Here is a 22,144-nt window from a genome sequence, read left to right as displayed (position 1 = left end):
GAGTAAGAAGAACATTGCATTGATTTCCTTCAGAGAGGCTGAATTGCATAATCATATAAATATTTGAGAACGAATTGAAAAGAACGAACTAATGTCACCCGGTTTTCTAATTTTGTTAATTTACAGGCTCCTCTCTATCATTAGCGAAGTGGTCTATGAAAATTCAAAACTAGCGCAGCAACGAACTGAATCAATATACTTACAATTAATAATTTCTGGGAAATCTGTGTTTCATAAATTACATTATCTGACAATTTAGCTCCTGGAGAAACTGCATCCATTTTGGAAATTAAATTAATGCACAATTTATGTCGCATCGATTTGAAAATAATTACCAGGCTGCAGGTGTGCAAGTTCGTAATTTTGGGTTCTACAATTTATTAAATTCTATTGAAATACTTATTTCAATGCATTTTTCAAGATAATATTGCGAATAAAATATCACGATTAATGTGTGCAAGATAGTTTTTCTTTTTTGCTGAAATTATGACGAACTTGGTAGAATTGACTTGTTGTTTAAAAGTATTAAGAGTAAAGCAATCATAACGAGTGGAACTCTGAAATTTAATTTTCTCTGCTTTCGCGTTCGCTGTTTTCATATTTTAAATTAACTGTACGCGAGAAAACTGCAAACGGGTGGTCACGGGATATTCGTCCTAAGAAGTGCTTATTTTGCAACTGTCTATAAAGCACGTATGTTTCTAAGGACATCCACTTGAAGGCCTAAAGCGGTAAACTAACGGGGGCAGATCTCTGGAACGTGACTGACATAAACGAGTGGGAAAAATTATGAGAAAACGGATCGCCCGACAGAACCAAAATATACTTTCAGGCCCTTAGGTTCGTGTGGTTTCTTCCTGGTATTTTTACAACACTGTTGATATCGTTTATTTTTACTGTTCCCTGAATATCGTACAGTATAGTTTACTATAAAATTGTCTGACAGTGCCCACTGGTTAGAAGAAATAAATGTCCACCGGTGTAGAGAATTGATGCTCTATTCCAGCAGACAAGATCATATCCTCTTCTGACAGAAGATATCAAATACAGCCTGTCAGGTTAGGAGAGATCCCTGAGGAATGGCTTTATACGTGCTGAGGTGAAAAGAAATGACGGACAAGTCGAGCGAACGTGTCATCGCTAAAGTAGCCTGTAGACGTTTTACAACCTTGAACTTTCTACACCTTTCTTCACGATGTCTACCAAATATCATTTTGCATTCAATATTTGCAGTACCGTCGACACTATTGCCACACCCAGATTGCGGAATTTTCCGTGCACAATCTTCAAAATACTTTACATAGTAACATGATCATATTCATTTTACTTGATACAATATTTTTATATTCTACACACTTTTGCAAAATTCTTTGAAAGGGAACATATTCCCTTCAATATTTTTCCGCCTGTGCAATTCATTTTGCATTATTCTGTATTTTGTATATTCTACACATTTTTGAAAATATTTTTGAAAGGGTCTGGAATATGTTTGTTTTTAATATTTTTCCACCCTTGTGATCATTTCACATTATTCTAAATTTTGTATATTCTATGCTGTTTCGGTTTGGAATTCGATGGCTGGAAGAGCTGTGGCTACAAGCAGTACATTCAAAAATGGTTTTCAAAATTTTAATAAATAAAGCAGCGAACGGTTCTGAACATTACGAACACCTGAAAATTTCCCGTTGATGCATGGGTTGCTTGTAACACTTTATCCAAGCCACCCTCCACATGACTTATCCGTACAGCTCTCTCGAGCAAACATTTTTAAGTCCCGTCGATTCCCATTATTCAGGGATACGGTGTTGCAAGGCGTTCGGCATCGCGGGCTCTATATTCCGGCTGTTCTCGCAACAAGGTTGCAACCGCGGCAGGGAAATATTTCAGTACGTCGCGCGTTAGCGAACATAAAAATGCGTGACAGGGTTATGCGGCCTCTGTCTCGGAATTTAAAAATGCAGCGGAATCGTAAAGTAAAGCTCTTACACCGCGGCTTTCCCGTACACACGCTTTCCCCGCTGGCGGTAAAACTGGGCTGCCGCGACGAAATTGTCAGTCTTATTCCATAATTTAAGAGAAGAGACTGTCTTCCGTTCCGCGTGAAATGAAAAAAACGCCCCGGTCGGGAAAACGTAACAGCTTTCCGCGAATCCGGCGAGGGATGATTTATCCGAGCACCGGGGCCTCTCGCCGGGCTAGTTAACGCCTCTCGACACCATTATGAAAACGTTGGCCCGCTATCGATTATCCGATTGCCGTTGCCAGTTCGATTCCGTCAATAATAAGATTATCAAAATATCCGCGAAATTATCGACCGACCCCCATAATGGTTTTACAGTCCGGTCCAGTTGTCGCGCGTTAACGAGCCACGGCCAAAGTGGTCTCTCCTTTCCATACTTTTCTCTTCTTCTTCTTCTTCTTCTTCTTCCTCTTCTGCTGCTGCCTCCTTTCTTTCCTTTTTTAATCAATAGTTTAATTGTAAAGGGGCGAGTTGCCCTATGAAGTTTTCTAGTGCTATGTAACTCCGGCACGGCTCAACTTTAGAGAGCAGTTTCACCTTCTGGGATCGAATTACCGTCGATGGCAGAGAGAGAAAAAAAAGGGAAAGAAACGATCCCCCTATTTCGGCGTAACTCGGCGAAGTTTCATCAAAACTGAAAATCGAAGTCCGATAAGGACCCCCTCGTAAATCCGATATTTCTTTCGGGCTGGTTGCGATCGTGTTGATGTTCCCACGGAATCTCATTCTCTGCTCACGTTGATCAAAGCCGGCCGTATGTCGGCGAGATTATGGGAGCCAGTCGATAATGTGAAATACGACGTACAGATTTTATTGTACGAGCATACTGCCACTGTAGCTGAAATTGTAGATTTTTGAACGTTATTTCTCCAGTCCCGTCAATAGTTGGTTATTTATTACCTTTTTACAATGAAAACGCACAAGGATCAAAGCAAACGAAGAAATAGAAAAATCCTTCCGACGTGGGTGACACGTCATTTCAGCGCAAGGGTTTAACGTAGCCAAGAATTATTCGATTCCCTTCGACTTTTCGATGTGATGGCACAAGGGGTTAAATAAATTGTTCTGATTCTATAAAATCAGTCGGGTTGTTGGTTCGACGGTCGAAGTGTTGAAGGGAATCGTTGGAAGGGAATTTTAAAGGGAATTTTAGGGAATAAAGATTCCCGGAGCTTTTGTTTGTTCACGTAACGCGTGTTTAGCTGTTCCTTCTATTGGCAGTCAAGTGTCTTAAGACAGTCGAGGGGAACTGTTGGAGCTTTCGTTGCCGTGGGGTTTAATCTACTTCAATTCATTTTATCGAGGGCGCATTCCACGCTGAAACTGGAATCGCAGTGGGATAAGTTCGCGCGTAATTCGATCTCTTTATCCGCTTGGTGCGTAGGAAATTGCACTGAAATTGCAGCTTCGGACTTGTTGTAGTTTAAAATTTCAAAGTCGCATCCGGTGTCCTACTTATAAGGACTAAGAATACAGTTGTTCTTGGAATTCCCGGGCAGCGTCGCTGTCGCTGAAAAAAAACTGCGTTTACGGTACGCAAAAGAGGTGGACAGCTTTTTTTCGTCGAGTATCGTGTTCAAGCAATTAATTAGAAAGTGTCGACACCGGCGGAGACAGAGCAGATTGGACATTTAATATGTTCCACGAAAAGTTGGAGAGCTATTTAACACTTGGTTTACGAGGCACTAAGAGTGACCGTTTTACATTACTTTGTAAATTTAACAAGAACGTGTCTATCCAAATTATTAGTCGTTTTTAAAAATAATATATACCCATAGAAATAAATTTGTTGAATAATTCCTCATGGACGTATCGTTACAATTTGAACAATCGTAAATTAAAAACAGTAGAATCCGTCATTTCGATGGGTAAACCTAGCGTTATAGAGTAATGCGATGATTTTCAGTCAACAAATTTGTTTTTGTTCCGCCGGAACAATTTCGCTTCGCTCTTTCGTAGATGTGTTGTACCGAACGGTGACCGTTGACAAGGATTTACGCGACTGTAGCAGCAATGATAATATATTGTCATCGCATTAGTGCACGTAATTGAATACATATATCACGATTAGTAATACTTAACGAGCAACAGAAATTGCAATAATTGGACATTTCGTATACAATTCGACATTACCCCTAATAATCAGACGGGCGGAAGAGACAATTATTAACAAAATCTGACAATGTCGACATTGTCATTGACTGTGACCATAGAACATGATGTCTAATACCCCTTCGCTGTCGTGCAATCATTCCCCAAAAAATCCTGCAAAATCGAGCCTGATTGTGCCACTGTAAGAAAGACTGCAGAGTTAAAGTTTTTCAAATCGTGTAAATCTTAATGAAGTTCGGTTTGAGCAACAATGTTATAAAAAAAATTAATTTTCAAAGCTACACGAAGAGTTGTTTGTATAAATTGAAACTATTATTTTTCTTAGACTATTATATTTTTAATATTTACCGGTAGTGATATTTATATCGAGGTAGAAATAGTCGAAATTCAATTTATCAAAAAGTTTGTTATTTACGGTAGAAAATATAACGTCGTAGTTTATTTTACGTGCCGTATGGATTGTTCACGGTAGCGTGTATTAATAGAAACATTCGTGGTATACCGGCACCGAATGATTGGACAAATCAAAGAGGCTAATTCGTCTTAAATACACTCTAATTAATCGACAAATCGCATCACCCTCGATCTCGATTTATCACTTGGCGTTACAACCGGCACACGCTCCGCGCTCGACCAACTTTATATCGCAGCCAATTAAATTGAACCGCTAAATCAAGCATCGACCAGCTCGGATTCAGAGGCAGTCGGTTCAAATAAGCAGCGCAAACTTCGTTCACCGAAGCGGATCGTTTTATTCTTCCGAGGACGATCTTTACACTCTTATCCTCCATTTTTCTCTTCCACGAAAACCCGATAACTGGATTCGAGGATACAACAGAATAGTGTAACAAATATATAATTACTTCTCAGTGAATTTGTCGCTATTCTTCTCTCAAAATTTAAAACTAATAGCACTACAGTACAGCTTATTCATTTACCAGCGATTTTCGTTCATAAAGGTTGAAGTGTTCACTGGAAATAGTGTTTGCTCAATTTTACTACTCTTTAAACTTCCAATATAGACCCACATGAAAGTTGTACAAAATATCTTTTGGTATTTTTTCTGCAACAGTGGCCAATGTTTTCAAAATTCCTTCTTCACGTCATGTAGTAAACTAACTGTTCCAAAAAAGAAGATCCAAGTAGAAGTTGGAAAGTAGAATAAATGCAGTAAAATTTTTATATTTCATACGTTCTTCGAACTGAAACGTTTAGCTGCAAAACTTGTACTCTGTGAAAACGTATTTTAAAATGAATTCTATTAGGAAGATCCATAACTCTTGCAATCTCTGTTGAAAATTCTAAATTTCACCTGCTCGTTTTTTATTGTGGATGCGCAAAACCCGCAGTCTGGGCGTCAACGACCTCGAAATCTGTCGATTAGCGAGCAGCAGGACACGGCGCACCTAAATCTCGAGTTTCGGCCGCAAAAAGTCGCTTCCTAGACCAGCCAGCAGAGTGATAAATATAAATGGGGAACGCGTCTGAGGAATACAACGCCGATCCCTATCCCGTATCCGAACGGCGTCTCGTTCGAAGTGTTGGAACTCGACAATCGCTCGCAATGAGGCGGCGGCCGCGCACGCGGTAAAGCGACGCTTTGCAATATCCCGTAATTTGTAATTCCGCGGTAAGCCGGCACGCCTCTCCGACGAAAACCATTGACAGCTTTCCAGCGGGCCACTCGACCGCAAACGCTCACTAACAAGGCTATCGATTCCACTGGCATTCGCCAGATAAGACAGTTTTACTTGCTCCACTGGGGGTCAAGAGTGATACGGTAAAATTCGGTAGTGCTTCGCACCGTTCCGGTCAGTTTCGTTTCAATTCGTCCAACGACACTTTGACGGTCGAGGGTGCGGGGCTGCCTCGACGATATCCTATCGATATTTATTAAACGCCTCTGATGGAGCCTTGCGCTCCCCGCGACTCTTGAACAGGATGCGAAACAGCGACACGTCGCTATCTTTTCCGGAGCAGCTACACTGAATTTTTAAAGGCTTTTAACCCGGTTCCCGATCAGTTTGCACTCTTCCGGGGATTCTGCCTGGCCGCTGCCGACCTTTTCTTCAATTTTACCGTGCCCCGCTGCTACTGTTTTTACACTTTTAGTCGGCCCGCAGCTTGCTGCCGGGTTACTTAGCCACGCGTACGTTTTTCGTATCGATTTCATGCTGTTCTTACGGATACGGAATCAGCAGTATCTTTGTATTTAAGATCAGGGGAATATTATATTAGATGTACTACAGGTTCGCCCGGAAGTCGAAACAGTAAATGTGAATATCTAAAAAATAAAATGGTTATTCCATTTTAAAAAGGGCCTATGATTTTGCGTGCGAGTGCATTGTAGTCCTGAACGATGAGAATAATTACATTTTAAACTTATCTCATTTTACATCGAAGTTTTCATTCTCAAAGTAGAAAATCAACTTAAGGGACAGATTAAATTGTAGAAGCAGGAAAACGTAGGATGAGGGTTAATATAAAATGTTGGTAATAGGTTTAATGTAAAAAGATTTCATTTTTCTTGGCTGTAATTCAATAGACCACTTTCAATTCTAGTTCATAAAATAATTACATTATTCAACATACTAAATCCTGGCATTAAACATACCGTAGAAAACAGTCGCACAAAAAGGATTATTAACTATACCATCTTGAAACAGGAGTGTAGATGTAGGTAAAATTTCGAGACCGTCCACGATAACCCAAGTAATTTGTATCGCATAAATCATCTAAAACGGACAGCTCCGAATGACAGTGCCGCCGGTAATTGCTTTCGCCGATCTCCATTATTAAATTTGTTCGTTAACAGTTATCCGCTCGTTACACGCAGGGTCTAGACAGGTTCATTATCCCCGAATGAAAGTACTATCGCGTCTAGCGTTGAACGCGCCTCTCGCTAATATTTACGGAACGTATTTTCGTAAACTACTTACGCTCGTTGACTTTCTAGAGAATTATGTCGAAGTAGTCGGCTGGCAGGGGCTCGGAGAGAACGCTCCTACTCGCGCAGCAGGAAAAAAGGCATGGTGCTCCAGGGGAACGAGAGAAAAAAAAAGGAAAAAAAAAGACGGAAGGAAGCTTAAGAAATTAATTAAGTAAAAAATACGAACGGATACTTCAGCCGTTTAATGAATTGCCGAGTAATTGTTCCGTATGCGGGAAGCATTTGAGAAATTCATTAAACGTCTGCCACTCGAGACTCCCTGCCCGAACCGTTCGAGTATTATTTGCGTCTTAAATGAATGGGAAATATATAAATACCGTTAATTGCGGAAACGCCCGGATGCGTGGGGAGACGAGCAGATTCGATTCCACGTTGCCGGAAAATCCCGAACTACCCGACCTAAACGATCTCGGCAGATTTTCTGTCCTTAACGAGTTCGCGACGCATTCCTCCGAAAAGTTCCCTCGTGAATATTTCAGCTACAACTTGCGACTCCTTATTTACATATCATATTTATTTACCGATTCTCCGAGACCGTTATGTGCTGCGTTGCGCGGAGCAGTGTATTCGAAAAATGGAAATACCTCATCCAATTTGCAGTTGGTTCACGTACATTTACTGCGAAATGAAAGGAGCGCCACCTTTTCGAAATACAGGATACAACATTTTAGTCGGCACTCGTTTTAAGCCCCTATATTAAAAATTCTCAGAGGTATACTTTTTCCTTTCCTTCATGGAAGCCTCTGCTTTCAGGATCACGAGAAAAAATAGCTTTTCCCGAAAAGGTAGCTGAAAAAGTTACAGAAAAAGAAAATTCAATTTTGAAGAATTCCAGCAATCCTCGGGTCATCGATTTTTACTCGAAGCAAGGGCAGACGGTACAGTATTTCTAGTCCGACATTTTTTCGAATACATGAATTAAAGTTCATCCGGCGGGATGCGCGACCATAAATAAGAGCGCACACGTTACATCGGCTAGCAACGAAAATATAGGCTCGGCCTTTCAATCTATGCGGGGGATCCGCTGGTTCATGAAATGTTCGTAGCTGCGGCACTCACGGAATCGGTGAATATCAATCTAGTGACCCGGAAATGTAATATCCGTTACATATCTCATGGATGTCACTAGATGCTCGTATATAGCTGCGATAATGGTCGGTAAATATTTTCCGAGTTAACGGGAACCGCGTTCGGTAATGACGACTTCATTCGGCCACGAAATCGCGTTTGCCGTCCCCTTTTTTTCGCGCTCCTATTTTTCGCGCACGCCGGTTGGTCGCCGGCGAAATTTCCCCCGCGTTCGCGCGGCGCGGCGCGCAAATAAGCGAAACCGTCGCGTGATCAGGAACTGTAAAATTTCTCGGGGACCTGGATCCCGAATACCATAATTCGAGACTTAAGCCGCGGCGACGTGATTCATAGTCGCGTGAATAGCCCCGGCCTCGCCGAGCATTTTATAGTCTGTCCGCGTATGTATCCGTTGAATTTCGCGCGGATGTGCGCGATAATTAAACTGTTAATGATTCAGATGAATGCGCCGTTGTCCCGCTGCTCGTCGAAATTACTCCGAGGCCGAACGCTGTCGAGTTCTTCGCGGGGGTTGTTTCATTTAGGCTATGCAGTGCCGAATTCGCCGAGCGATACGGAAAAGTCCGCGTACGGAGATCGCACGCCGATTAAAAGTTCATCAATGAAGCATGCGGCCACTGCTATTTATCGGGAAAGCATTATCTTTTTATTGGGAAATCGGCTTTTTGTAAACCTTAACCGACCAGGCCCGCCCGAATGTTTCGCGGCGTTTTGTAACTTTTATTTGATCGGCGGTGTCATGCTTTTAATTTAGAACACCGGAGATCCGCCAGATTGCGAATTTTTGTAAACATTTATCTTTTTGTATCTGAAAAAGCTCGATAATAATTTTAGAAGTTGTTACACTGTATTCACCCATATAATAATTTCCTTGTTTATGAGCGAAATTCATGTCGCTTTTGAGCAATTCATGTAGAAATTCCCAACTATCGATCATCGATGTCGAAAGGAATATTAGCAAAGAATTTATTGAAGAGCTATTAGAGAATTGCCAGTGCACAAAGTGATAAGAATTTATACAGAATAATTTTTACAAAACAGTCTCTGAAAACGTAAATTGTTAGAAAGATTCTTGACACACTCCCTTTCAATAATTCACAGTACTACGATAACTAGACTGTGGATTTTATACATTTATGAGGAAACGGAATGAATAAAATACAAGCGAAATTATTGAAGAAAGAATACAGTTCACTGCAATTTCAGCTTCTGAAATTGCCTTTGAAAATTCTTATCTTGCATAAATATCCGCAGTCCAACGAACACCCGTTCGCCGTGTTTAACGAGCGTCACGTTCCCGCAAATTTGTCGCATGATCGCGGCGTAATGGCCGGCATAATGCCGGAATCAAAAGTACAAACTTCCCGCGCCGGTCGTCCACGCGTAAAAATGACTCGAGTCAGCCGAGAAAACCGGCAAATTAACGAGTTCCTAAGTTCCGTTTGAATGCGACATCGCGAAAATTGAAACAGCAGATAAGGAACGAGGCGGGAATTTCATTTGCATAATTAATTGAACCGAAAGTTTCGCGTGGCAGTGCCGGTGTTCCCGGACAGTTAAAAACCGTCTGAAAGCTATTCCCCGTCCCGCGCGCCGAGCCCTATCCCTACCGCTCGGTGAAACACATATTTTACAATAGAACTTGCGAATTTATTGCCAAGCGCGCGTTACAAATCTGGCGATTTATCGCAGCTTGCGCAAAGAGTTATGAACTCCGACGTGGCATCGGAACCGTTGCGATTTCCGCGAACGATTTCGAATAATTGGGCTCGCGAGCCGGCCCGCTAATTACGCGCGTAATAACCGCACGCGATTAGAAACGATTCGCCGTTTTTATGACGGGCCGCTCGCGTCGGTCAATTACCGAAGTATTTCCAGTAACGGAGCTCCGACCGGTTTGAAGATTGTTTAATACTTCCACCAGATTTCAAATTATAATTATGAACTTAGGGCTACTATCGAAGCAGATCCTCGAAGAAGATCTTGACAGGCTGCAAGAGAATTTCAGAAATTGATCGTACAACAATCGTCCGACATTTAGCTGAAATTGGTAGCAGTGTTGCCAAATGAGGGGAAAAAATTACCCTCCCTCTGCCAGTACCGAGGATTCGCGTGGGGATTAGCGAGGTAGAAAGGGAAATTAGAGTGGGGGAACAAGTCTTGATCTGGCGACAGTGACACAGAGTGCGGCCGAATAACGTGGGCAAGGGATGATTCTACATGTATAAATAAATCGAAAAGAAGGAGTAACAATTTTCCAATTGACGCCTCGTTTTCGAGTAAATCGAGCTTAAAGATCCGTCCGGTTCGCGTGCTATAGTATATGCAGGAAGTAGAATTGGTCGGCCACGATCAGACGCGTCAGACGACTCTTATCCAACATCACGCGTATTCGCTGTATTTTCAAAGCTTCAATGCTTCGGATGGAAAATTTGATTCTATAATTTGTTCTTATTTGTTTATGAGGAATTACCTTGCCCCGCCCCTTGTAGATGTTACTTGGCCGCACCCTGTATAACTTCCGAATTGAAGAACAAATCTATTATTTTTGCGCCAAGCCAGTAAGATCGTCGGGGACATAGAAATTTCGAACGTGTCGCTGTCGGACCAAGCTGAGCGCCATAGTAAATCTAGGAAGTTCGCCTAGCCTCGGCCAACTCGGCGAATTAATTCCATTCGTTTCTAGTCTAGTGAATTTTGCTGCGCACACGTCTCACGGTAAAATTGTACACGTGAACGTTTCTTACGATTCGCAGCCTTAATTTAGCGTGGCGCTCCAGTACTCGGCGCTCGGGACTCGCTTTCGGGACACTCGAGCGGTCCTCTCGCACCCAACACCCCCTCGCGCACCCTTTTGTTTCTCCCTTTCCGTTCGACGACCTCGTTCCGTGCCAGTTTTCTTCGGATCCTGCGGACCGGAATACGGTAATAATTTCGCGCAATGCGACGGGTTGCGACACTTCGTTGATAGCCATTTTTCTCGCGAAACAACCGAACTTTCCGTGCGCGCGCGGAAAACCAGCCATCTCGCGCAAGAAAATTTTCAAAAGTTCCGCTACCGAGCGACTTCCCAGGTTTCGGAGCAACCGGATCTCGAGAGCCAGTCATTTTCCGGAGAATATCTTTCTGATTAGAAACTGCAACGCGTATTGAAACTTCAAACGTATCCCTGCTGCTTTCGTCCGACACTTTCGCAGAAACTCCCAGAGACAATGTTCCGGCCACGTTCTACTTTGGATTTCGAGCGAGTTTACCGTTTGTTTTGCTATGATACTGCAAAACTTTTTGTTATTTCGTCTCTATGTTTCGTCTTTGCTTTAACCCTTGTGTCAACGAATGGGTATCAAACTACTTAGTTTTGCTTTGTTCTTAACATTCTCGTGTATTCTCATCGACAAAAGGCCAATTTTTTTTTTTGGATAATTATGTGATATATACTGGAATATTTTGGGTATCGATATGAAGGTTACGGGAGTGTTCTAACGCGGTGCAGTGAATTCTCGATATATGTCAACAACACTGGTCTTGCCAGCGTCATGTATCGTCTAGGAGACATACCCGAGCCGTGTTGTGTTTACACTCCTCGGCGGCCTCTCGAGCTTCGTGGCCCTCGCGGGGTATACCTCGCAGTAGTGGGGATAATTCCGCGACTTTTATCATCCAAGCCTTGGCGACATATATAGAGAAGTCACTGTACTTTGAACTCGGTTCTTTTGTAAAAATTTGTTATAGCATTACAATTGGAACAGCATACGTGTAATTCCGTGAATCTTAATCATTCAGTGTTTGTTATTATTAAGATTTTTAAAAGATGACCTGTGAAGGAAATGTTTTAAGAAATCGATTTTTCCATTCTTTTATACTACAGTATTGCCGTCTGACTTTCTTCAGAAAAGTTTGGGTTCGCAGTTCCTGTAATTAAAATCTGGTTAATGTTACATACCTTTTGGTCGCGTTCATAAACTCGCAGACACTCGTATTAAGTAGGATAACGACTTGTCGTCGATTTAAATGGATTCCTTACGAACGTGTAATTTGCGTTGGCAGGCCGGCAACGAGTAGATATTTCCATGCAACGAGAATTTGAAAATACAACCTCATTTTTAAATATTCATTAGACTTGGCCAACTGTAACAAACTTTAGCGGACCGCCGCATTGTTTGTCAGATTATCCTGTGATTCGTCGTTTCGGTTCTTCCGCGCTGAAACCAGGGAAGAATTTAACGGTATTTTCGCAATTTACTAGAAACAGCGAGAAATAGTCTCTAGGAAGTGCATGTGATTTCCTTGAAAACACATATTTGCCTATTCCGCAATCAATGTAGCTGTTTGCACGCAACCACCGCATCCTACGTTTACAATGCACAATTATCTGAATATGGTACGCGACTACATTGCCGGGATCCATAATGAGGCGAGTTCCGTCGCTTCAATGACAAATCGAATTGAAAAACTGCCGGCTTCGCAACATGCGTCACGGTAATTCGCGCAATTAGCCGCGAAAATCGCGAAGTGTCGGAAAATGCGTTTGCCAACAGAATGGATAAATTTCTAAACGATTACAGGGAAAGAAAAATACGAGATGTTTTTACGAAACGATTATGCGTCAGCATGAGAACGTGAGAAATAATTTTTTAATTACCGGCTTGCGGAGAAACAGCATTACTTTTTCGTTCTTACTATCCCGTTGGATTCGTAGTCAGGACTTGTAAAATATTAGAAAAATTGGTACCGTTAAATAAAATAAAAAAATTTGTACTTTTTCAAAATTAAAGAAGATATTCCGTATATTAATAAATCATTCCACGATTTAAGACTAAATTGGTGTAGCACAGCTCCGAATATTTAAATTTGTTGGAAATTAATTATTTTCGTGTTGACAACATTAGGGAAGTTTAAGCACTGCGAACAAATGTATGAATGTGCAAGTGCAGTGAAACTTATCCGGAGAAAATTAGAGTTAGTGAAGTTTCGCGCAAAGGCCTCATTTAGAATCTATTTTAAACGTTGGCGTGTGGAACGTAATTGATCACGAAGTATGTATTACGGGACAGGTAGCTTCATAATTGCGGTGCAATAAAGATACGACTAATCTTCTTAGCAATCAGTTCGCAAAACAGTAATGAATTTTTACTCTACTATGTTGGTTGGAACTCGAGCGATTCAGAATCTCCACAGGTGTAGAATGAATGAAAAATGACGTACCTCCTCTTGGGAGAAAATTAATATGTGTGTAAATTAGGATTGTTCACTCATACAAAATGGTATGTTATTAACGTTAACTATACCATGATATATTTAAAAAACTTCTTATGAATAAATTAATTTAAAACTGCAGAATTGTTTCACAGAGAAAGTAGTGAAATCGTTCGGTGCATTATTTGCAAATATAACCATTTACACTCTCTAAGGAAAAACAGAAGTTTTAATGTTACAACTTCCGTAAAATGTCCACATTTGGATTTGGAATTTGGAATTGGATTTTTTATTTGATTTTTGTTTATTTTTATTTGGACTGCACATTTCAATTTATAAAATACAAAGTTTGCTGATTTTCTTCAGGGGTGGAAATTGAATTTGGTTAAAAATCGGTTTCCCCAAAGCCGTCCACGAATTCGCACGAAGTTCTGCAGCATGAAGACTCCTCGCAAATAATTCTTTTGTGTATAGTGCAACATGCATCGTACAGTATGCTATTTCTTGAGCCGCAGCCTGCTCCACGTTGTTCATTACTAAAGTTTTTCCAAACTCCTTAAACTGGATAACTATTTTAACCGTGTTTGATGTACGAGTGCTCGACGGTAATCCACTTCTGTACGCCGTCAAAAGCCATCGAACTGGCTGCCAATTTGACATGCTTCACTTAGGCTACGAGAGGATAGTACAGAATGGTATTGGCTGTTTCGTGATTGTTCCAGGATCCACTCGAAGCTTCTCGAAAGCTTTCCTATTCTGAAATCAGCGACGCGACGGAAAGAAACAGTTGCCATGTTTTCAGTATTATCCGCGAATATTCACAGTTGCGGAGATCGGTGCTCTAAATACGAAAATTGTCAGATTGTGTCCGAGCTTCTCCGAAAAATGTTTTCTAAAATTCTCAATTTTGATTTCGCAGCGATTAAAATATCATTTGCAATTACTCGATAATTTCCATAATACGAAAGATTGAAAATTTGAGTTTTGAATTATTGAAAAAAAAATTTGAATTATTATGGCCAATGGGCGAATAACTTATGCACAGTGACCAGTATAGATTTTTGAAACTTCGAGTTTAAATACCGACGGCTTTTGTTATCGAGGGATTCGCAGTGACACGAATCTGTTACGTTCATGCTAATAATAAACGTTTCGAAACGGTAGTATATTATTCCATAATATGTGAAACGACCGCGCGTATGGGCGAGGCTGAATATTCGAATATTTATTACATAGAAATCACGTTTAATTTCTATCCCGTAAAATGTATGAATGTTTCGCATCAACATCAGCTGCTGCAACGGTTCGGCGCAATTTATTTCGCGAACTAAACACTCTAATGCATATCCGAAATTTCATTTCGTTAGCCGCGTTTGTGTCCGTTTCAAAATTTGCTTATATATTGTTTGTACGTCAACACGTATTCGGTGGAAATTCCTTTAGAGGAAATTTCAATAAAGCTGGCACGACATTTGTTTAGAAAAAGAAAAGTGCGTTCTGGTTCATCGTAAATTAATTTCAATGCAATTTCATATTTCGACTGGTGTTCAGGTTAGAAAATCCCCATGGAGATTGATATATAAATGTGCAGCGTTTGAGTAAGCTCGTTTTAATATTGTCTCATGGAATTTAATAGACTGGTGAAAGCAACATGAAATTATGGTTATAACTAGATGGTTAATCCTCTCGTTCCTTTATCATCTCGTCTTAGACAACAGAGCTTCCACCTGAATGATTCATTGCCTTCAGATACCCATCCTGCCATATGCTTAATAAGCTGTAAATTTCATGACTGTCAGATCTTCGTCTAGATCTCCGTTAAGAATTTCTCATTTCCTCAGTTTCAACGAGGTTCGGGTAAGAACACGGTATTCCAACTCTGTAATCGCTTGGAATCGACTTTCTTATAATCGCATGGTCATACTTAACGTGTCATGCACCTGGTTGATAATAGCCTGGTCTTGTTTTAGCCTGGCTAATAGCGTGGGAGAGAATCGATGAAACAAGTTACCGTACGAATTGCATGTTTAAACGTTCCAGTGAAAGAAAACGTAACTTACGATATCATAAGATTTTTAAACATACAAAATATAAAAAAGATCTTTCAGCAGTCTTTTATTCTCAACCTCGTTACACATCACGTTCGCGAATTATTGTATCGAGTGACTTATTTTTTCGTTACATTCATTATTCTGTTCTCAAATTAATTTAGTCACGAAAAGGCTGAGTGTTTGGTAACACAGTTTCCATTTTAACGATGGTAATTAAATCAGATATTCGACGAGTCGCCAAATTATTTTTCAGTTTCACAGATTTCCCTCGGCAAAAACACATCCAGATCCTAACAGTCGCATCCGAGGGGGTTGAAATACTCTGGGAAACTTCGCCCATCTTGCACCCTCGTCACTATCATCCGAAACTTTCCAAATGCCGGCATTTGTTATCGTTAGACCGCGGATCTTAATGCTAATGCGCGCGTTTAGGGTCTAATTGACAAAAACAGGAATTAGATGGAAGCATCCGAAAAGAAAGTTTTGATAGACTGTCCGTTGAGAGCTTCTTATACTCGTAGCCAGTGGCATTCGACTAAACATAGCGAAACAAAAGTTTTAATAAGCTCGAACACATATAGGAACAGTGTTGTTTCAAAAGTACACGACTTTCGGAACACCCTGTATTAACAGGCTGCGAAACTACGTGCTCGTAGCGTGCAAAAATAATCGGCAGGAGACAGCGGAAAACAAAAATCTAACAGAATCTAACACTTAATTCGTGTTAGATTTTTTAGAAAATTTCATTTCACTTCAATCTCCCTTCATTTGTGCCGATAAGCGTGTATTCGCATAAACTTCCGCGGTGTTGTGCGACAACGCTGTTCTCTTTAATACTCCACACCGCGTTAATTGTTGCGCCGTCTGAATTCGAATGCGGCCGGTTTTGTTCCTGAGGACCCATTCAACTAACAACAACAATAACCTACCGATTGTCTGGATTCCGCATAATACGTGCATTTCGTTCCGAAGGACAAAACTCGCGACCGAACTATGCGTCGCCGCCGAAAGATGAGTCCGCAAAGTGAAAACATGGCGACAGACATGACGAACTTTCCGTAAAGAGGATACAAGAAAATAGAAAGTAGAAAGTTTCCCGTTGCTTCTTCCTCGGGCACGAGCAATACAAGCATTATCTTCATGTGCCGAATCAAGTAACGAGCATTGCGCGTTCCTATTATGTGTACACTGTGTTTCAATGATGCAAGTCTTCCCTCTGCCTTTCCATATAATACTTCGCGTGCGGCCCCGCTAATGAATTTTCTCATATTCATTAAGCTAATAAAGATCCTGGAAATTAACCTCTGTGTTCTTAAGACGCTCTTACCCGGCAGGCCAACTCCTGCTTCTACAATCATCGCTACAATTGAACCGTTCCATTGCAAACGTGGTGCAAGTCGATTTAGTCCATTTTGAGTTTTTTGTTTTCCGTACAAAGAGAAACAGTGATTGCTTCATAATCGAAATTTTTATTGCAATACTTTCTGTCCGAGGAATCACTGCTTCTTTTATTCTCAACGTTCATTAATTAACTTTTCTGACTGACAGAACCTTTGTGCATTGAACGGCTCATTTATATGGGATGATGTAACACTGATGGTGCACTTAAAAGGGGATATAAAATGTAGAATAACATTTTTTTATATGGGATTCTGTTCTCGAGAAAATTGAGTTCGAAAATTCGGCGAACACGCGTGCTATTATACAGGGTGCGGCCGAATTACATGAACAAACAGCCGTTGATTCTACGTGTATAAATAAATCGAAAAGAAGCGGTAACATTTTTTCGCTTGACGCCACGTTTTCGAGAAAATCGAGTTTCAATATCCGTCGGGTTCGCGTGCTATGGTATGTGCAGGAAGTAGAATTGGTTGGTCATGATCAGACGCGTCAGACGATCCCTATGTAATAGCACGCGTATTCGTTGCATTTTCAAACTCGATTTCCTCGAAAGCGAAGCTTCGGCAGAAAAAAATTTCGTTCCTACATGGTGTTACAGATTGCTACTGTGGGGTTGAATAGTGTAATATTACACGATAATGGGAGTTCTGCTTTTGATAGCCGCATGGACGCTTGGGATCGCTTATTCCTATCTCAGCTAAGGAGACCGTCCAAGTGTTACAGAAATACATCTCAGAACGCAAACCGAAATATCGTTTCACAGTATGTGGAAACAGTGAACGTGCGACGGTCAAATCACGCGTATTGCCCGTCGCAATCGGCGAGCGTATTTATTACGCGCGTTAATTTTCGTTGTCGAACACGTTCGCAAGAGGACGCGAGACCGCGAACGCAGCCGCGCTCCCGTCGCGGATAACGTCGTTGAAAAAGCAGCAATGTGATGGACAGCGTGCAAGAACGTATACCTCTTTGTATGTTGAGTTTGCCTCGTTTCTATCGTAGTTACCGCGCAGTTGACTTAATGGAGTGCTTCGCCCTCATTAGCGAGCGTAACGACAAGTGCTCTGGTTCCGCGGCAGACATTTTCAGCGCGAGGGCTTCAGACTTTTCTTTTCTCTCTCTCTTTCTCTCCCTCGCTCTCTCTCTCTCTCTCTCTCTCTCTCTTTCCCCCTCTCTGCTAACCCCCATTGCCCCTCCGTTCCTCTCCCACTCTCCCTCTCTCCGTCTTTTTTTTACCGCTTGCCAACTTTCACAGCGTATCGGTTCGCGAACGCGAAGTCACATTTTTCTTGTTCCACTCGAGTCTCGAGTCGTGAAAACCGTTTCTCTCTCTCTCTTTTTTTTTCACCCCCTTTAAAGTACGCCGGTATACAGGGTGAATCATGCGACTCCGGCATTCCGTATGTTTAGAACGTGCCAAAATAAAAAGTGTTATAGAAAAAGATTAAATGGTGTTCGCAGTAGCGTGCCACCTTTTCGCGCTTCAATGAGTTTCAAAAGGATGAGACGCCTTTCGGTCCGAATTCCGTGATCCCCGGTTGCGCTCGATGCGTTTGACCTCTCATGGAAAACTATTTCGCGACTTCTTTCTCGAAACGGTTGATTGAGGAATGCCGCTATCTCGTTTCGGGGCACAAAGGTGATCGTTTTAGTGGGTTGCGGGTCGAACCGAGGGGGTCCTATTGCCCCCCTTTCTTAAAAAATAACAAGAAAGTGCTACCCACATTTTTAGCAATATTTTTTAAATAATATATACCCAAAGAAATAAATTTGCTAAATAATTTCTCATGCATGAATCCTTAGAATCTTTATAATTTTACATTAAAAATATTAGAACCTGTCATTCTGACGGGTCCAGCAAACCTAGTGTTAAAGGGCTTGAGGGAACACAATTGTGTGGAACGATGGTTCTTAACCTGGGGTGCGTGCACCCCTGGGGGTGCGAGAGAAGTTTCTAAATTTTCGATGGAAAATTTACTTTTCAATACATAAATTATCTCGCGATAGATGTAATTTTCTAAATAAAGAAAAAGAGTCACATTTTTCAAGGGGGTTGGAGAACTTATTTATAATATAATATCTAAACAAGTAGTAATAGTAAAAAAGTAGTAGATCTAAAGAAGTAGTAGAAGCAAAGTAGTATATATCAAATATGCCATATAATATAACATATGTAAAGAAATAGTTGTTATTGCATTTTTGACAACGCGGAATAATTAATTTCGTTGGACAGCATTTGTTTGCCATTACCGAGCAGTTTATCACAGTTGGGCCACCCTGTACGTATAATTAAACTACCGTGGGCGAGACGTACCCCATAGGATAAATAGGGTCACGTCGTTAAATGTTTTCGTCACAAATAATACACGATAATTTAGCTCTCCGTCGTAACGTTTCGAATTATGAACGCGCAGCTAACACGGAATACTTTTAATGACGAAGCCCGGGTGTGGAAATATTTCCACCAAGAAGTGTATAATCTCTGGAGCTCTCCATTATTGAGGTTTTTTTTCATAGCTTCATGAAATTCATGGAATTCAGCGGAAAATGTTTCCGTTCCACGGTTCCGTCTACCCGACGTATTATCGCGTTACTTTTCCACTGATTAGAGATTATTTACGGAATCTAAATGAGGGATCATTAATGATGGATCTCGAAATGCTACAATATTCATCAGGACAATTATTGACTGCCTAAATCGCTGAAATGCTACAGAATCGTGCGGAGCTTTAAATAAATAAATATTTAGCTAGTATTGCGGTTTGTTTAGCATTATTTGTATTGTGATCAAGTAATTACATGTTAAATCGTACGATAAATTAGTTGTTTCAATATGTATGGTCGATTCTGTATACACGATAGGGTTCGTGAACGTTTGTACACAAAAACAAAATTAGGTAACTTGTATTACACGGTATTACGTAGGGTTCGCCGTTTTTTAAAAAACAGGTTCGTTCCGACATTACAAAAACATTACCTTACAGTATTTTTGCCTTGCAAGTACTTCTGGCTTGCAGTCCGTACGATTGTCCGGAACAGAATTTTCTGCGCTGTAATTTCGAATAAAGCACGGGAATTTGTTTGCCTTCTGCAAGCGTATTTGCATTCTTATCGAATCCCAGTAATATCAACTTTGCGGAACAGCACGTGCCCCTTATGACAGCTCGAGGACACATTGTTTTCTTTGAGGTCGGCGAACACTCCAACTTCTCCCTTACTCAGACGCGTTACGTAATACTTTTGCTCGCAAGAAGGGTGATTTATGAAAGGCGCGAACAAAGGACAAAGAAAACAACGTCCCTTTATTGGATTATCCTTCTTTTTCTATAAGCAGGCCTTGTGCTTTCTTGTTTCGCGAACGATACGCCCCTTTCGTCACGATTTAACGGGTCTGTCGTTTATCACTTCTAAAGCGTCACTATGATTATTGCAATCCTCAACGCCTTGTACTTCAGATTTGCTCAATTTTTTTCGAAACAACTTTCTATCATTTCAAGCGGTTTCTTTCAAATGTACTCCGATAGACATTGATACTAATTTGAAATAATATTCTTCATTATATCGAAAAGAAATACATGTACATTGCTTAAATTCTAGCAATTTAAAAATGTCGAGACGTACAAGTGGAAAAGGTTGAAAAGCTATAAATGCAAATTGATCACGATTATTTTCCTTTTCATTTTAGATTGATATTTCATTGTGCAAAAATTTCCAATCGCTCCGTAAATTCATACGCTTTAATATACAACCTCACAAAATGGCGGACGGCGGTTTAGAAAAATTCGAATCCATTTAATTTCTTTCGATGGATTTTTGCAATATTTGAACCTATTGAGGTTCTTTGCATGCGGTTATTTTGCAATAGAACGGTACCAGAGGTTCGGTAAATTGAAATTGGATAAACTTCGCCTTTCATACATGTACCATATATTTCGTAATTTTACTGAAAATCGAATAGTGGTTATAAATTTTTTACCGTACACTGTATTTACAAAGTATGAACTTTCTAGAGACGCGCCATTTTATTCAATGCACCGTCTATGGGCAATATGAAAAGGTCTATAGGCAATATGAGATTTCGCAACAAAAAAAAAAAAAATCGCTCCGAGTTATCCGATATATGTGCTCTTAAATGTGGTGCTCCTTTAATCCCTTAACGCACAGTGTTTTTGAAAAAAACCGGCCAAAAAAAATCAATTTTTGATGTACTGCGCTTTTGTTCCATGGAAAAAGGCTATATTTTATTCTTGTAAATGATCTCGTGTAAATGATAAATATCAATAAAACGATTCTTTTCTTTGCTTTCACATTGTTATTTTCAATTCTCGATTATACTCGAGTGTGAAAAATTAGAGCAGCATAAAATACAACGCCGCTCGAATGATCTCGAGTGTGCACAGTTTGGCCTGTTTAGCGCGCTCGAATTAACTCGAGCGTACAAGTTAAGGGGTTAAAGAAAGGACCGATCAATTGTTCCAGAAAAAAATTCCTGAAGATCACGTTCCTCCGAGATTGTCGGCGTTCTGAAAGAGCCGCGCGACAACCGGCGCGACAGATGAATCGTGGAACGCGTCTGGAAGCCGGTTGGTCCGCCCTAAATAATCACCGGGTTTCATTAAGGGCACAATCGTGGATTACATTTGAAATTAAAAGAGCCTGTGTTGCGCGGGCGGGGCCGGTGCCTTTTAACGGGATTCCGTGATCAACAGAGGAAGCTGGGCCGGCTTCGAGTCCGTCGGGGTTCCCGGTAACTTTCCGATGAAACTTTCATGAGCGCATCGTCACATATCGAGCACTGTTTGAGGACAGCTAATAAACAATGTCACGGGCGGAAAGAGCCGAGCTCCTCCGTAGTAATTTGCACGTCCGAGAAACCTGGCGAAGCTCTCCTTGAGGCCAGAGACTATCCTTTGAATTTTTTTTGTTTCCCCTCCCCGGGGATTTTTGGTTCAGTCGTTGAACATCGCATCTGTTTACGGATCCCGTGCAAACACCGTCCGGATTCGCGGAGGGACAGTAGCCCGAATTTTTTCAAATATGTCTGCGCCATCTTGCGTGGCCCGTTTACATCAGGAAATTGACAGGAAACGCGTTTTGTTTTTCCGACCGTATTTACCCACGAAAACGCGCGCACACTTGAACGGTATAATCTGTCTGTTTTCCAGGTATTCGCGCACCGTATCGGGAAATCGAATCGTTAATGCGTTTCCGTGTTGCCGTTCGCGATACGTCGAAACGCGTGTACACATAGAAGTATGCGCTGTAACGCAAGAGTGTTTGCAAGGAAAATATTGTTTGCCCGAAATATTCCGAAGCACCGGCGGC

General features: G+C 41.1%; 1 protein-coding gene across 6 annotated transcripts in view; it reads left to right on the top strand.

Moving 5' to 3' along the window:
* Nrm (neuromusculin) overlaps positions 1 to 22,144 on the top strand; it is a 406,706-nt gene that overhangs the window by 62,850 nt on the left and 321,712 nt on the right. The gene's annotated exons all lie outside the window — the stretch shown is intronic.

Source organism: Halictus rubicundus, chromosome 8 (assembly GCF_050948215.1).
Source record: "Halictus rubicundus isolate RS-2024b chromosome 8, iyHalRubi1_principal, whole genome shotgun sequence".
Lineage (NCBI taxonomy): Eukaryota > Metazoa > Arthropoda > Insecta > Hymenoptera > Halictidae > Halictus > Halictus rubicundus.
The sequence above is the reverse complement of the archived record's forward strand: the minus strand, read 5'-3'. Positions and strand labels throughout refer to the sequence as shown.